General features: G+C 38.7%; 1 long non-coding RNA gene across 1 annotated transcript; it reads right to left on the bottom strand.

The window, feature by feature from the left end:
• Nucleotides 1–10,093: 10,093 nt before the first annotated feature.
• Nucleotides 10,094–17,006, bottom strand: LOC132626491 (uncharacterized). The gene is made up of 2 exons (XR_009577341.1): nucleotides 16,693–17,006; nucleotides 10,094–16,551 (listed from the first exon to the last, which is right to left on the bottom strand). It is a non-coding gene; the product is annotated as an uncharacterized LOC132626491 (long non-coding RNA).
• Between the last annotated feature and the right edge of the window lie 1,716 nt (nucleotides 17,007–18,722).

Consider the following 18,722-nt stretch of genomic DNA (forward strand, 5'->3'; position numbering starts at 1 on the left):
TAGATCCAAAAAAGGCCTGAATACATTGTTCATTAAGTCCATAAACACTGCCGGTGCATTAGTTAACCCAAACGACATCACTCGGAACTCAAAATGACCGTATCTTGTTCTGAAAGCTGTCTTAGGGATATCTTTCTCCCTAACTCTTACTTGGTGATACCCGAACCTCAAATCGATCTTTGAAAACCACTTGGCACCTTGAAATTGATCAAATAGATCATCAATCCTCATAAGAGGATATTTATTCTTAATCGTCACCTTATTTAATTGTCGATAATCAATGCACATTCTCAAGGAGCCATCCTTCTTTCGGACGAACAATACGGGGGCTCCCCACGGGGATGAACTGGGCCTAATGAAGCCTTTATCAAACAAGTATTTCAATTGCTCCTTCAACTCTTTCAGTTCTACGGGCGCCATTCTATAGGGAGGAATAGATATGGGTTTAGTGTCTGGCAACACATCAATCGCAAAATCAATCTCCCGCTCGGGAGGAAGGCCTGGAAGCTCTTCCGGGAACACATCCGAAAATTCATTCACTACTGGAACTGACTGAAGAGTCGGCAACTCAGCTTCAACATCTTGAACTCGCACTAAGTGATAGATACACTCTTTCGTGATCATCTTCCTTGCCTTAAGATAGGAAATAAACCTACCTTTTGGTGACGCTGTATTTCCTTTCCATTCTAAAACTGGTTCTCCCGGAAACTGGAAACGAACCATCTTCATTCTACAATCAACATTGGTGTAACAAGAAGTCAACCAATCCATGCCCATTATGACATCAAAATCTACCATCTCTAGCTCATGAAAATTAATTATGGTACGACGGTCACAAATCACGACTACACAACCTCTATACACTCGGCTAGCTATCACCGATTAGCCAACGGGCGTGGACACCTCAAAAGGTTTGATCGACTCCGGCTCGACTATAAATCGACCCGCAATATATGGAGTAACATATGATAATGTGGAGCCCGAATCAATCAAAGCATATACATCATGAGAGAATACCGATAATATACCCGTGACCACATCAGGAGAAGACTCAAGATCTTGGCGTCCAGCCAAAGTATAAATACGGTGCTGAGAACCGCTAGTACTGGGAGCTCTGCCTCTACCTCTACCATGGCCGACTGGTGCATGTGAACCTGGCCCCGTAGGGCGTATAGATGACGAAGATCCGGCTACCGACCCTGATGGCTGGGTCCTACCTCTACCATGCACTGAGGGGAAATCACGCATAATATGGCCCGGTCGACCACATGAATAGCAAACATCTGAACCCAATCGGCATTGACCCCAATGCGACTTCCCACACTAGGAACATTGTGGTATAGGTGGCCTTGACTGGCCTGAATCACCTCTAAACTGGGACCCCGAATAACTCTGACTCGGCCCGGGATGAGTAGATCTATCAAGGCTCTGGCCTGAAAACCGTGGAGGTGCATTGGTCATAGAATAGCCCGAATGTCTAGGGAATTGTTGCCTGTGTCCGCCTCTGGACTCACTTATTGGGCCCGAAGATCTGGCCCTCTTGCTATGTCCCCTATCCTGTTCACGTTCACTTCTCCGCTGCTGTAGGCTTTCCTCTAAGTTTTGAGCATGTGCCTGAATGCGTGCAATATCCATACCGTCCTGAAGGGACGCAGTCAAGCATTTGTCCATCAGATGGGGCCCTAGGCCCTTTACAAATCGGTGTACCCGGTCGCCCATATCTGCTACCATGGCCGAAGCATACCTGGCCAAGGAGTTAAAGCGAAGACTATACTCTGTAGCACTCATGTTACCTTGCCTCAAATTCAAGAATTTATCGGCCCTAGCTCGCCGAACTTCTGGAGGCATGTAATGACGGAGAAAAGCATCGACAAACTCTTGCCATACCGGCGGAGGTGCATTGGCTCCCCGCGAAGCCATCCATACTGTATACCACTGGATCGAGATATCTCTCAATCTATAGGACGCTAGCTCTACCGACTCGGTTTCCGAAGCATGTATCAACCGGAGCGTCCTTAGCATACCATCAATAAAGTCCTGGGGATCCTCCTCCGGTTTCGACCCAAAGAATTCCAGGGGTTTTAAAGAAATGAAGTCACGAGCCCTTGCACTAACAGCCCTGTCACCTTGCCCTGCGCTTGGCCTCTGAGTCTGGGCCGCAACCAACTGAGTCAACAAATTAATGGCCTCTCTCACGTCTTGGCCCGAAGCATTCGGTGGAGGAGCTGGAGCTGGGGCTGAGGCTCCCACATGCTCCTCGGTAATAGGCACTGTCTGGGAGGACTGAGATTGAGCCGCACTCTGGGACCCATCTTCCTCTACTACCGGTGGCGGTGCTCTTTCAGCCCGCTTTTCTGCCACCGTCTTGCCCTTTTGGGCTGCTGTAGCCTTTTTCTTTTTAGGCATCTCTGAAATACACAAATCACGATTTAGGAACAAGAATTTCTTACATCATAGCTATATCGCACGATTCTTACGAAGAAAGAAGGTCATATATTCATAAAATGTCTGCAGCTTCTTGTTTATAAGTGTAGCGCGCAACACACCCATAACAGAGACTCTACTAGACACGGCTCGTAGACATATCCTAGGACTGAATTGCTCTGATACCACTTGTGTCACGACCCGGCTAGGGGGGCCGCGACGAGCACCCGGTGCTACCCCACCTGGGCACCCCCTTATCGTACGTAACATAACATCTAGGTGAACCATAAGTCAATTCGTGCTTTTTCTTCTATTGTTAATCATATTGATCCCATTAGGCGACCATCATCATTTAACATATCATAGGCATCTATGCCACATCATAAGTACAAGGCCGACAAGGCCAACAAAAGATATACAAAACATGGGCCGACATGGCCGAACATCTCTACCCACATACACATGACTACGAGCCTCTAAAAGTATGACATATCGTATGAGCGGGACAGGACCCCGCTATGCCCATAATTATGCACACAAAAGAATGAGTACCCAAAAGCTATGGCTCCGAAGGAAATGGAGCTCTGCTATGCAATCTCTGGATAAGCCGCTATGGATCAAGCCTGTCTCCCTGTGCATCTGCGGGCATGACGCAACGTCCACAAACAAAAGGACGTCAGTACGAAGAATGTACTGAGTATGTAAAGCATGATCAACATCGATGTATAAGCATAATGAACAACATATGAAATAGCATAGGAGGGGAGACAATAATATCATCGTCATAGTACTTACCTGCCTTTCGTAGGACTTTCCATTTTTCATACGTATTAGTACACCTACGTCATCATCCGTATTCCATAATAGTACTCGTACCATACTTGTGCTCATATTCGTATACATGTCCTTATTCGTATTCTTATACATAGTCTTATCACATTCATATTCATATTATATACATAGTCATTTCATATACATAGCATTTATATAGCATTCCCGACCTCATAGGATCGGTGTTTCATACATACTTGGCCAACCAAGGCTCAAGGTTACTCATACCTGGCCCTACCAAGGCTTCAGGGTTATCCATACCATCTGCAGAGGTGTGCGCACGTTTTGTAATCCTATACATACTTTATACATATTCATATACATATATCCTACCCGGCGTTATAAGCTCGGGGTGTCATTATAGCCTTTCATAGGCACATATAAGTATAATAGCCCGTAGGCACCTTTGGCATCATTATTATCATTATCGTCATCACTATCTTCGTCATTATTGCTACATCCATATCTTAGGCTTACTCGTCATATGAGGGGCGTAGTACAATCGTAGTACATGTTAAGGATCGTGAGCTTATGAGCTCGGAATGTCAATCACTTGAATACAACATACTCATATAGAGGAATTAGAAATTTGGCCAAGAACCATGCCTTATGAAAGAAGGATTAGCCTTACATACCTTTTTGTCGAACTATTCTACACTTGCACGTTCCCTTCCAATGCTAGCGTTTATACCTTCATTAATATCATAACAATGGCCATTAGTCATTCACATTATCCACATTATCTAGATTTCCTCAATTTGCCTCTAATTCACCCACATTCATGGTCATAACACCCAACTTCGTCCATTCGTCTAAAGTGTCTAGTTCATGATCTTAATACCATTTATAACACATTCATATCACAACACAAAAACATTCATAACTCAATTCAAACTATTTCTCAAAATGTCACTATTTATCATTCATGACCTAGTTGACCGTATTTTCTACAATCCATGTACTTTAATTCTCCAATACCTTAAACATCATGTAAAAATCATGATTCTTACCTTAGAAGTTGTAGGAACAAGCTTTGGTTGATAATACTCCTCTTTGAGCAAAACCCTAGTTTTTCTCCATTTGGATTTCTTGACTTGGATGATCCTTGATGATTCCCTTATCCTTGATTCACTTGTCTTAATGTTATTAATGGCTTATAATCCTTGAAAACTCATATAATAAATGTAGAGAGAAGTTTTAGAGAGAAGTGGTGTAATGTTGTAATGAAATAAGACAAGTCTTGATCCTCACATTTAATGAATTGAAAAATCTGTGCTGGGTGAACAGTGGTCGTCCATGGAGGTTTACGGCCCATATTCCACTATATGGCTCATCCTCCATGGGCGTAATTAGCCATTTCCCGAACCAGAAGCTGGGCTGCCTTCATGGTGGTTTACGACCATGGTTTACGGGCCGTAAATCACTTTACGGTCCGTCCACTAGGTCGTATTTAACCATTTCCTCGGTTGGCAGAAAGTTGAAACCTTGCATGGCAGTTTACGACTGCTAGTTTTCGGACCGTATTGCACTTTACGGTCCGTATTTTGCAATATACGACCACTGGGCAGTTGCAATTCTGCAACTTCCCATATTTCTTAGACTTCTCATTTTAATCACCCCCGTTCATGCACATGCATTGCTCACCTTGTATCTCATCTAAACTTAGCCAACTTCCTCGTCTCACATCGGATACTTTTGAAATCTCGCCTAAGGTCATCAACATCGTTTCTTGCTCATAAACATCATGCACTCATATTCATCACTAGTTTATCCACTTGCGTACCAACGGAAAATTTTTCGAGGTGTAACACTTTGATTAGTTGATTGTATGTGTTGTGAATTCATTAGGAGAAAGCATGTCTAGTCTTCATGCATGATATTGTGTGGTTGAACTCCTATGTGAAATTGATTGAGTGATTGTGTAGGCTTCGTTCCACTATTCATGTATGTTGAATCTACAGTTGATGTGATTGTGATGAGAAGTTAATATGATCTTCTGGGTGATGTTGTTATACAAAATGATGATTTGAGCATTGATAAAAAGACAGCAGGAAATACCGTTACGTACAGCTATATGGAAAGGCACATATGTGACCTAGATTATGGCTCGTGGTCCGACGTTCGTTCCGAAAAAGAGGGATACATTGATGTGGCCCGCATCTGAGGTTCTTTTCGGAGCGGAGGTTTATGCTCAGGTCCGATGAGTATCCGAAACGAGTGGTACATGGACACAATGGGTCCCCTGAAGGTCATGACTACTGAGCAATGACATCAGTTAGCATATGTGTACAATGATTATGGTATTTGTGGTAGACTTATTCCCGTTTTGTGGTTTTCTGCTGACTGAGTTCTTGATATTTTGGGTGACTCAATTAGTGATTGTCTTTAGTTGACTTGTCGATCTATTTGTTTCATGTATGTTGGCTAGCTTGTTTATTCTATTGATTTTATGAGATATGCATGATACTAATCTTAGTCGGCCTATGATATCTACCGGTACATAGTGTTTGTACTGATACTACCTTGCTGCATTCTTTTGAGTGCAGATTGTGATATAGAGACTGCTACTTTCCCTCACATCTAGCGTTGAGGAAGTTGCTGACAGATTTAGGGTGAGCTTCCATGCCAGGCCGCCGCCGCCCGAAGATCTTCCTCTTATGATGTCTATTTCATAATCTGGACATTATGGATATTTATTAGATAGATTTCATTCCTTAGACATGTTCCAGTTTAGAGTCCTCGTACAATGACTTTCGGATTTTGGGAAATTGTAATAGTTAGGACTTCTGCATTTACTTCGTTATTTATGGCATGACTTATTTTGAATATCTTATGCTTGAATGAGTAATAACTAATTAATTTGGGTAATATAAAAACGGACTTGAATGAATAGATGACTTGTGTGTTGGTTCGCCCACTAGGAGTTAGTATGGGTGCCATTCATGGCAAGTTGGGTCGTGACATATAACCTCTTTGATCTGTGCGTGCATTGAGTCGGGTCGGTCCATAATTAAAAAAGAAAGGGAAGGGGCCCTATATACGTCTATTAGGTGTATATATCTACGTATATCAGGCCTATATACGCGTACGAGGGTCAAAATGGGTAGACTAAATAAATAAAAATGCTAAAGTTCCGATTATTGATCACATTATAGAAATTAGGACATGATTATCATTTCTAATTAATTTTAAAACAAGTCTAATTATTTAAACAGCCTTGATTTGCAAGTGTAGCCTTAACTGGATTTAAATCTAAATGAGTGTTGTAATTATGACACTTTTTGTTAACTAATTGCAATTGTGTCCTTTAGTTAATCTTAATCCAGTTAATTATTTCAATTGTGACTTTATTTATCCTGATTAACTGGTTAAAGCTAGATTTGCACTAACGACCTCAATTGATTTGCCAATAGATTTTGCCATCTCAATTAAAGCCACTTAAAGGCTAACTTTGCAAAAATGACCCCAATTGTCTTAAACCGTGAATTGGTTAATCCAATTGCGGCCATAATGTGAACAACTAATAATTATAACCAATTTTGCAATAATGACCCTCTAATTGATTAATTAATCTAATTTAAGCACTAAAGCAATTTTATTAATATTAAACAATTATGCAAATACACAGAATTAAAGGCTGAAGGGCAAATGTTCAATTCTCTTAATTACTCAAGTTCCTCGGATTTAAAGGAAATAGTTAATTTGTCTTTTTGACAATTTAGCGATTAAGTGAATAGTTATTAAAAAACTGTTTTGCCTTTGATTAATCCTAACAAAATAATTTATAAATGCCATAAATACCAATTAGTTTCTAAATAATTCACAATGCTATAAAGATCTCTTTATCAATTTGAAGGAGTAGAATATTGACCTGAATACTTATATAATTTTATTTAAACTCTTTAAGATGCCCGGTTTGCTTTATTTATTATCCAAGGACTATGAGTAATTAAAATAAATTATGGGAGGTCAAAAATTAGGTGTCAACAGTAGTTATAACATAAGAGACCCTAGGCCTAGATAAAGGGTTCTCGTGACTTGTAAAGACATAATCCACGTTTTTGAGCTTAAACCGTAGTTTGCAATAAAGTTATTTTCTCTATTTGGTGTTCTTTATCCTTGTTTTTGGTTCCAAGCAAGGTGGTGATAGCCTTTGCCTCGTTTTCAGTTGTGTGTGGTGATTCTTTATCACGTTAATTGATTTCAAGTGGTGACTTAGGGACTCTTTAGATTCTTGATTATTCAAGAACGTGTTTCTTGATTTACAATTAATTCTAGTTCATACCTAGAATCTTAACTTTCTTCCCATCGTTCCGATCTTAATATTTACTTATTTTAAATGATTTAATAGTTATTATCATAGTTCAGATCGTCATCTTTCACCTCATTTTACAATCACCTAATTCCAAGACATATAACTTGAGATACATCTGTTTCTTGAAACTTGCCCATCAAATCGCTTCAAGAACAAGATCCTGGTCAATTGGTTCTTTGTTAACTCGAAGAATCACATCACTTTCTGTACTTGCATTCTTGTTTGATCTGGTCCAATATTTGAGCAGGTCTTAGTACTTTGTGCTCCCATAGTGTTGTATTCCTAGCTTTCCACACCCTGCACATTAGTGCAACAAGGATTGCCACTACTCTTTCTCTGTTTTTTCCTTTGTGCTTCTAGTTAGTCGTTTCCAGATTTCATGTATATCCCAGTGTTGAATCCCTTTTCCCACCCATTGCAGCACATCTTGTGGACATTCTTTTGAGAAAGTACATTCAAAGAATATGTGCTCCACAGTTTCCCTATAATCTCCACAGAGCACACACATATCATCCTGACTGATCCCTATCTGAATAGTCTATTTTTAGTTAGCATTCTCTTGTGCAATGCTAACCAGCTTATGAAGCTATGTTTGGAGATGTTTCCCTACTTCATTCACACCCACTCCCTATTGTGTACTTGCCAGTAGGATTTAGCCACCTTTGTTGTACATATCCTGCTGAGAAGATGTCTTTCATTTTGCAAACTTTTCTCCAGTACTAACAACAATCAAGTGGATGCGTGTATTCCTACCGGTCGTCCTCTTTTCAGTAAACATTACTAACCCATTTGACCCATACGTTGTCAAACTTTTGTGTTATATTCCAACATATTTTCCAATGGTTGCTTCATTCTATGTTATGAATTGCGTACAAGATCCCATGCCACCATAGGAGTTTTGTTTGTAATAGCTTTCCCATCCCATAAGAAATTCCTGCATATTGATGTTTGCCGTTTAGCACTTGCTTTGGTAAGATAAACATTGAAACCCAATAGATATGAATGTGAAACAGAACTGAGTTGATTAGTATTGCCCTTGCTGCATAGGACAGGTGTTTGGATCCCCATCTCCTTACTTTTATTGTAAGTTTGTCAATCAGTACTTCACAATCCATTTTAGAGATCTTCTTTGGAGATATAGACACTCCTAAGTATCTGAATGGAAGAGCCCCTTTTGAGTACCCTATAATCTCACATAGATCAGCCACTGCATGTGCTTTCATGTTCACAAAAAATATATTAGACTTGAGTGCACTAGAGTTACAGCCAAAAGCCTTTGAAAAGATTTTAAGTCCTCTCAACATCAATAGCACAGCTTGGAATTATTCACCCTCGCAAAACAAGAGTACATCATTTGCAAAACATAAATGGTTAAGCTTCAAACTCTTGCATTTAGTATGGTACAGGAATCTCCCCTGATTTTCCACCACATTCATAATCCTGGTGAAATATTCCATGTAGATCACAAAGAGGAGAGGGGGGGGGGGGGGGGGGGGGGGGATCGGATCCCCCTGTCTTAGGCTTCTTTGTCCCTTAATGCATGTCACACCCCATTTTAACCGGATAGATTTAAGGAGTATGACGTATTGGTGATTCCCGTTTATTTTGTTTTAAGGAGTCGCCACCTAATTAATTTAATGGTGAATTAGGACACCTAAATATTAACTAAGGTAAAGTTAAAACTAAACCTCAATTAATAGTCTGCTTAACCAGTGTGATTCTAGGTAAGGGCTCTATATTATCCTAAAGGGAAGGTGTTAGGCATCCTTTAGAATCCGTTAACTACGGTTATCCGACCAAACTTAGGTTAATTAATTAATGCTAAATAAGACGTTAAACCTTAAGAAAAACAAAAAAAAAGTTAAGAAATGTTGCTAAGGTTTTTTTTTTAAGAAAAATATAAGAATGTTGTTGAAGATAAGATTTAAAGAAAATATAATAATTTGCATGAAAGAAGATTTTCAAATGCCATTTCAAACAAAATTGATAGAAATTGATAAAACTTTAAATAAAAAATGCTATTTAGAATGAGACCTGTAGAAAACGTGATGATTTGCATAAAAGGAAATTTCAAATGCCATTCAAAATAAACTTATAAAATGTTGCTAAGACCTTAAATAATAATGCTCTTTGAAATAAAATTTACATATAATATTATACATAGAAAGAAGAAATGCGAATTTGTAACATACCCTTTTTTTGATAACTATATGAAACAATTTTAACGATTATGTATTGATTAGCTTGACGCTTTAGAAATACCCGAGATTATGTTTCGTTAACTACATTTGACTAAAGTGTGCATAATTTTGGATGAAACCTTAAGATGTCTACAAAATATTCTTTAGTTCCTATTTGCGTGTTAGTGACGTTTTGAGATTCCTAAGATAGTAAAACATGATTCCTATTGAAAAATTAATTATCCTAAATATTATAAATGTTTCAAATAACTTCAATATAACGGAAGAAAATGAAACTTACAGGACTAATTGTTAGTTTTCCTTAAACTAAACTACCCATTACTAAAACTAAACCTATTAATTCATTAGGATTTATCTAAATTAAGAAAACAAAACAAGCAAAGAGTTAGTTGCATAATACAAATTAATGTGCACAAAATAAAATAAAAGAGGGAAATAAATATCAAATGGGTCAGCCCATTCGAGACTGCTGCTGTTGTCATGCATATTGGGCCTTGGCCCAGAACTTGTGTTTCCCATTTTTCTTTTGCTGTGAGAAGAAGGGCTGGACGAAAAGGAGAGGCTGTTTCGTTGGGCCTTGGCCCAACATCGGCGAATGCGGAAGACGAGTCCCTCGGACTCGTATATGAGGTTCATGCATAAACGATATGAGAGAAAAGGGATTAGTATATGGTCAATAAGATTAAGCATACAAATATATGAATTCAAAACAACTCTGTTGATTATGTATATTATGTATATCCAAGTGCACAACTTCGATATGCATTTATATGCAGATTTTTCAACTGGAATATACTTACAACAAACACACGAAATTTGAGCAAAACAAACTGAAATACAGACTATGCATTGCACACAAGTGATGTATATATACATTAAGTGTACTTCGAGTATACATATGCATAATCCGTAGGCAAACAGCAGCGGTGCGCACATACGCGTTAACGGGAATTAAAGGGAGACTTACATGGAGTCACACAGCATATAGAAAAGTAATAAAGTAGTCATAGGGATGCAACTCATGGTCATAGGGGTAAAAGAAAACCAATGTAAGCACGCAAGTGAAATTAGAAAAAAAAAAACAGAAACAAGTGTAAGGCCTGGAGTTTTCACTCAGATCAGTGATAAGTATAATAATCTGTTTCTTCTAAGAAGGCAGAAAAGTTATAAATGCAGCTATTGCATCAAATGTAACATACATACTCATTTTAAGCATCAATTTAAATAGCGAACGAGGCTGCAACTCGATCACAAGAATGTAAGAATCAGTTCCTAGCATCAATATGCTTCTTTTAAGAGCAAAGCAACAACTGATGACCAAGCTACAACAAACAATGACAATAAACAACCATAGATGGCAACTGCGAAGTAATAACATGATGATTCATCAACAAAGGCCAACTGCAGGCAATCATAAATAATGCTTTGAGTCTCAGCCACCAACAGTTATCTTAGGGATCCACAAACCAATTTAACAACAAACTTGACTACATAGATTCTGTAACTTAGGCAGGGTCATTAAGGGGAGCATAAAGGGGGTCTTGACCATATAATAAGCCAATTCATATGTCATTTAGCCTCAATGGGCATAGCCTTAGGTCTAGGTAGACTCAAACAAACTTACACATAATTTAACATCATGGTTCAATAGCATCATCACACAACAGTGTCCATATGCTTCAATCATATATGCAAGCTAACTAAACTAGCAAACAATCCAAGCATAGGCATTCTGAGGGCAGTCTTGACTGAATAACATGCTAAGACTGATGTGGGATCTTCAAATCGACAGTTCATGTATTTATACAAAGAAACTCATATTGACAGTACCACATAAAGAAAACAAGACGAACATACTTTCATACATTCCTAAACTTACAAACATAAAGATCCAAACAGGGTTACACGCTTAACATTACATGCTGAATATAGCCACATTAATCGAACATATAGCTAACTTAGGAAATTTAAATAGAATGAATCATAAATCATATATATTTCTATGGACTGTACACTAATCATGCTCCAGTCATGCTACAGGAATTTAAGGCTAATATATACTAATTATAACACATAATACTAAGCTGATGCACAACCGAGTACATGTCTAAAGTAAAATTATACTAACAAATATGCCAATCATATAATTAACAGCAAATTAAGCATACAATCAGGCTTAGAACAGTATGTTATTCAATAAAATCATAGGCTAAATGTGACCTCATTGCGCATCCAAACTAAAGCTAACGGTATTAACATAATCACAATATCGCATGTCTAACTAAACCAAGATAATAAACACATTTTCCACATATTCAAGTCTGATCTAAGCACACAATCAGCATCTAACTACTACGGAGCCTAAGAAATTAAAAGGGACAAGAAAATTACGGACCTTCTTCGGGTGCAGCGAAGTGGGTGCGGGTCTTCGATTCACACTCGAAACACTTCAAATTCGAGGTTGCGAAACTCGGATTCGCAACAAACACAGAACAGACGAAAAATCGTTTGAGTATTTTGATTCGATATTTTTGCGATATTGTGACAACTAAACAAAATATTTCGCAGAGGATTTCTTGAACTGAAAGAAAATCGGCTCTTTGGGAATTTTGAATCCCAAAAAAATCCCCCTTTTTATCGATGAATCAACCCCATTTTATAGGGTTTTGGGTTCAAGACAAAAATGGTGAAAGGAGCAGAGGGAGAAGTAACGTGGTGATGTCAGAGCACGTGGGGGTATGGGTGTGGTGGAGATGATGGTCACGTGGTGTCAGAGGTATGGGTGCAGGATGGGGGTCACGTGGTGAGGATGGAGTGGAACAGAGGGATGGCAGAGGAGCGACACGATGAAGTGGAATGGTAGTGAGGAGTGGAGATGTCGGGCGTGAGTGGAGATGATGGATATGGGTGTGATGATGTCGGAAAAGTAGTGGGGGTAACGTGGGGGGAAGAGGGTTGCGGCGCTAGGGTTTTGGAGGGTTAAGGGAAAGGGAAGGGATGAAGGAAAGGAGCGGCGGGCGAAAAAGGGAGGAGGGGAAGGGAGAGCCGTGGCGGAGATGAGAGGAAAGAGGGGAGGGGAGGCGGAGACGAGGAGGTGACGATGAAGAGGGAGGCGGAGGAAGGTGGGGGGGAAATGAGGGGAAACCCTAAAAGGGTTCCCCTTATTTTCACTGAAATGGGTCAGACCCGGTTCATTTACGGACCGGGTCAATTTTTAGACCGGGTATTAAAAGAATGGGCTAACGAATTAAAACACGGACTGGTCTAAAAATTAAGGTAAAAATATAGGCTGGTTAAAAAATATTTATGAATTGATTGGACTTTGATTTGGAATCCGATAAATCGAAATACGGACTGAGTGCAAGAAATAGTTTGGCTTCTAAATTTAAATAAAAGACTTGTTTAAATAACTTCTGTTAAAATATTGCTCAATATGGAATATGTCGTCATTAATGCTTAGATAAAAAATGGCGTTGTAATAGCAGTGCAATAATATTGCGAAAAATCCACAGTAAAATAAATACTATTATTTAATTATGCAAAGATAAATGCGATGCGTGTGCGTAAGCTGGTAAAATACTGAAATGATAAAAATTGTGAACTATAATAGTAATAATAATAATAATAAAAAAAAAAAATAATAATAATAATAATAATAATAAGAATACGGTAAATAATAATAATTGATAGAATGATACAATGGCGGTATTGATAAGAGGCTAATAATTATAGTAAACATAATATATATTTTTTTTTATTTTTTCCAAAAATATTAGAAGCTTAAAAATAGGTATTTCGGAGGAGAGACGGGACAAAATTGGGTGTCAACAATGCATCCATATACTCCTCCATTAGTTGCAATTGTACACTAGGTGGTTGAATTACAGGTCAGAGTCCATTTTATAAATTGAGGAGTAAAGTTAAGAGCATGCGACATCTCTTCTACAAACCCCTATTTGAGTCATATGCCTTCTTCAAATCAATTTTGATTAGGAAACTTTTGGTACTGCTCTTCCTATTGTATAACCTAACCAGATCCTGGCATATAAGAACATTTTACACAATTGTTCTTCCTTCCACAAAAGCACTCTGATTGGCCGATATTATGCTTGGTAACACCTTCCTTAATCTATTCGAGAGCACCTTCGAAATCAATCTATATATAGCATTGCAGCAAGCTATTGGCCTATAGTCACCCCCACTCTCAGCATGATCACTCTTAGGAATCAATGTTATCACAGTGTGGTTCCATACTCTTAGCAACTTTCCTGAGTTGAAAAATTCCTGTCTTCCGTGATCATACCCCAGCAATCTTTGAAGAATTGGCTCCCATACCTATCAAGGCCTAGTTCCTTATCCCTATTAATTTCTCATAACGCCTGTTTTACCTCAATCTCCTCAATTTCCCTTGCCAACATCTCCTTTGCTCTATAGAGACAAGCGGACCTTGAGGTTTGAAGTTCCTAATAGCTCAGTGTAGTAGTCCACAAACGTCTTTGCTATCCCCTGTACATATGTTATAGTATTTCCTGCAGCATGCCTAATGTTGAAAATTCTATTTGCACTTCTTCTTGCTTTTAAAACACTGTGGAAGAATATTGTGTTCAAGTCTCCATAATGTAGCCAATTTACTTTACATTTCTACTGTTGAAACTTTGTTCTAGCCATGTTCCAGTCAGTATAGTCCTTTATCAGTTATCAACTGTGTGTCTCTGGGATCTCTTTGCAGTTTAGTCTGGCATTGTAGCAGCTTCTCATGTGCTTGTTCTGCCCTTTTCTCCATCTCACTGAATCTTTATTTATTGATTCCCCTTAAAGTACCCTTTGAGTCTATTCAGTTTGCTAACCATTTGATATATTTTTGTCCATGTGATTCTCCTCTCCCAATTCCCCTGCACCTTCTCTTTGAAGTCAGGGGCTATGCTTCACATGTTGAAGTATCTAAATTTGTTTGCATTTATTGGTGTTCCATTTTCCCAATTAATGATTGCAGGGCAATGATCATATACACCTTCATTTGCAAAATAAACCTCTGAATCTGGCACTGTAGTGATCCGGTCCCCATTTACAAGAAGTCTATCAATTCTGTTGTATACTCTGCTGGAATCCCTATGTTTATTATTCCATATGTAAACTGATCCAGATGATTTTAGCTCTTGAAGGCCACAGTCTACAGTACACTTCTTAAATTCTCTAATCTCAGCTACAACCACAAGACTGCCCGCTCTCTCATTCCTATGCAGGACACAACTACCCATGGCCCTTGGACATTGCTATAGATACCCACCAGGTCTTGTCAAAGTTCTATCCTCAATGCTTGATCATTAAATTCACATACCATACTCAAACTAAACTGCTTTATGGTTCCTCTATGTTGTACTTCACAGTGCACTACTTGTGATGTCATTATAACAATATTAACATTTTATACTATTAGTTTCCATAGCAACCATATCCTCCCACCAGGGTGTTGAGACAAGTTAGTAGTAAATCACCGTCCATTACATAGGTTAAGAGATTTTCTCTGAGCTTTGTTTCTGTTTCCAGGAGTCCAAATAGACCAGTTTGACTATTATGCAAGAAGAGATTCGTCTCTTTTTGCTTTGTTGGTCTATTTAAACCCTTGGTGTTCTAAAAATCAATCTTATCCATTGGACGGGGTTTTCCCCACCCTTCCCAGTTATTGGAACCATATCAGCCTCTCCACCTTTAGGGCTAGGTGTAGTAGCTTTGGATGTACTAGCTTTGTCATTCTCTTTTGGATCATTTTCCCCCTTCTCAGTAAGTGTTGCAAATGAATTTCCTGTTCTGATAGATGTTCCTCTACCTGTATTGTTTTGTTTGGCCTTACTAAAATTATTGTGTGTAATATTTGTGAATCATGTTCCATCAATTTGCGCATTTTCATTGTTGGTTCTGTGTTGGACTGGATTTTCCACTTGTTTCCCCCTGCCTCCCCTGCTTTGTTAAGTTTCCTGCATTCACGTTGTGTATGACCAAAGTTTTTGCAATGAGAACACAATACGAGCTTCCATTCATAATGTACTTGCTGCTCAATAATTTGCCTCTTCTCATTCTCAAACATCACTAAATCAGGATATGTTTTATTTAGAGACACTTCCATCATTACTCTAGCATACATCGGTCTTCCTCTCATGGGTGTTCCACTATCAGTCTTCAAATGTTTGCCAATCAGTCCTGCAATTTTCGAGAGAGCTTTTTGCCCCCAGTATTTGAAATCCAACCCCTCTAGTCTGATCCAAATTGGTGCTTTTTCCAGCATCATCTTGCTCAGCTCTACCTCTGGTCTCCACCCTTTCACCACCACTAGTTTCCTGTCGAACATCTGTACGCCCCCCTAAATCATTATGTTCCTGCTTTCCATGCTTTCAACTTACTAGGAATACCCCTCTGCTCGTTTGGGAAATTTTGTCGATGCCTAATTTTCCCCAAATTCTATTCAATACCTTTCAATTATTGTAAGTGGAGGGTTAAAGCCCAGCACATAACATACTACTGTTGTTCCCCAATATTCAACTTCCTCCTTAATGTCATCTAGGGTTATTTGACATTAGCTTTAAGTGAATTCTCAGTGAAGTCATACCCTACTGTTGAGGGTGTTTTACCAACCATATTACTCGAAGAAATTTTAGGGTTTAGGGTTTTATTCGTACCTTTGACAGACCAATTTGATTCCTCTGCTTCGACTTGTTCTGCCCATGAATTTGCCGCTGAATTCTGTGCTACGCTCTGCCGATTGCTTGCTAATTGAGTCATCATCTGCAAAATTGCCGGAGTTGTTTGTCTCAGTTCCAACGAAGTTATCCCTTGGAGAACATTTATGCTACGGGTTTTATTTGGATTGTCCGATGGTGGAACACCTTTCCTATTATTGTTCGTATTGATCTTGTTCCCCCTTACCATTTGCCCACTCCCTCCAGTCCTTGATTTCCTTCGCATCCAACCTTAGCTGAGAGGAGTTCACATCCTGTTTGCTGTTATGATTCAAACAAAATTACCATCTCTGAACAGTGAAGCTCCTCTTGTGCAGTGGCGTATGCAGGATTCTTCGTAAGGGTTGTCAACATTTAAAGAAGAGAACAGATGAACAAATTAGAGGGACGAATGAACGTTAGAGTTTTAAGTTTAGCTTGGCTAATCCAGTCCAAACTTGGGTTTCAAGTAATTTAATGTCAAAGACAATTATGCAAAAGTTAACCTTAGGTTGATTAGTTTATTTGATCCATAGGGCCTAGGGGTAAGATTTTGGGGGTTCCAGTACCAAAGAGCATGCTATATTTTAACAATTACAAAAAGTTTTTTTTTTTAAAAAAAAAGCTAATTCGCTGCGAACAGATTTGAACTTTGGCTCATCGCTACATTAGAGATACGCCTAACCAATAGGCCATGGAGCATTTTGTGGTAAGCGGTGTCACTTTAGAATAAATGTAATGATATTCAATTTTTCAGACTAGTATATATATACATAAATATTAATTAAATGTTACGACGAAGCAGTGTCGGACGACACTTCTTACTCTAAGGTGTGTCCGCCCCTGCTCTTGTGGAAACACAACACGAAACTCACCTGGCAGACCTGCTGTGTTTTTCAACGCCAGAGATTACTTTGTTAATCTCGCTAAAGAATGTAGGCTAACCATAATTGAAAAATTCTATAGGGGTAGACCGACTATGGAAGAAATAAAGGAAGACTTTTGTCAGCCAGTTCCATCTCACACGTTAGGGTGGATTGTATTAGAGTTGTTTGTCTCGCTGTAGAAAGTAGATTAGTCGTCCAACCCGCAAGACGTCTTTTGAAACTGTCAATTAAGAGCTGGTAATCACTTCTTTTTGGTCGTTGAGATGTTGGAATCAAACAAAGACAGGTGTTATTAGTGGCTTCTGGAATTGAGCCCGTTTGAAAACCTTTTGACAAAAATCAATTATAGAGTCACCTACTATGGACCAATATCGTTGGTAGATAAAAGGATACAACCCATCCGTGAGATTTATATGGTTAAAAGAGCGGACATCCTTTAGAATTTCATTATTCATAAGAAGGGAATTAAGGAGCATAGCGTCAGATTCCTTTAGGGCACTGTGGATAGCAATAGAAAAAGCATTAACATTTTTTATATGGTCAGTATCATAAAGGTTTTGATAAAACTGGAAAATGTCACCACTACTAAGGCCAGCATTAAATTCCAATTTCCAGCTTGGTCCTTAGGAGCATTAATACGAATACGACGGCGACGTTGAATAGTGGACAGGAGGAAGAATTTATATTTGCATGGCCATCATTTAAGCAGTGTTATGCGAGATTTTAATCTCCGAATATCTTCTTCCAAACGTAAAATATAATTATAATCATCGATAAATTCGCGTTCGAGAGTATAAAGGAAATTACTAGTAGGTTAGTGGGATGAAGCTTGCAAACCCGTTATTCTAGCAAGAAGAGTTCTTATTTTAAGAAGGTATTACCAAACGTGTTCCTATTCCAATATTGAACATCCTCCTGGAACATTTAACAGAATGGAGGAAATCATTATTATGCTTTAGCCAAGCAGAATGGACGATATTGTGAATTCAGGATGAGAGGTCCAAATAGTTTCCATTCTAAAAGGTTTGTTGGCTAAGGAAATATGTTTGGTCAGTGTAAGAAGTATGAGACAGTGATCCGAGTGTGTACAGGAAAGGTGACGTACAATAGCTTCAGGAAATAAATTTACTTGTCATAGCTACCTTAAGAGGTATTTATTGATAATAATTACTATTGAATTTATTTATATTTCGTAGCTACAGTGATTTTTTAATTTACATATCATAGCTATACCAAATACATAGAGTTATTCTACTGTATCAAGTTTCTCCCTCACCTCTCTCTCTCCTTTCCCTCTCTCTTCAACCCCATACTCCTCTTTATCATCCTCTCTCTCCACCGAAACCCTAGC

The sequence above is a fragment of the Lycium barbarum genome, chromosome 2, assembly GCF_019175385.1.
Source record: "Lycium barbarum isolate Lr01 chromosome 2, ASM1917538v2, whole genome shotgun sequence".
In the NCBI taxonomy this organism is placed as follows: domain Eukaryota; kingdom Viridiplantae; phylum Streptophyta; class Magnoliopsida; order Solanales; family Solanaceae; genus Lycium; species Lycium barbarum.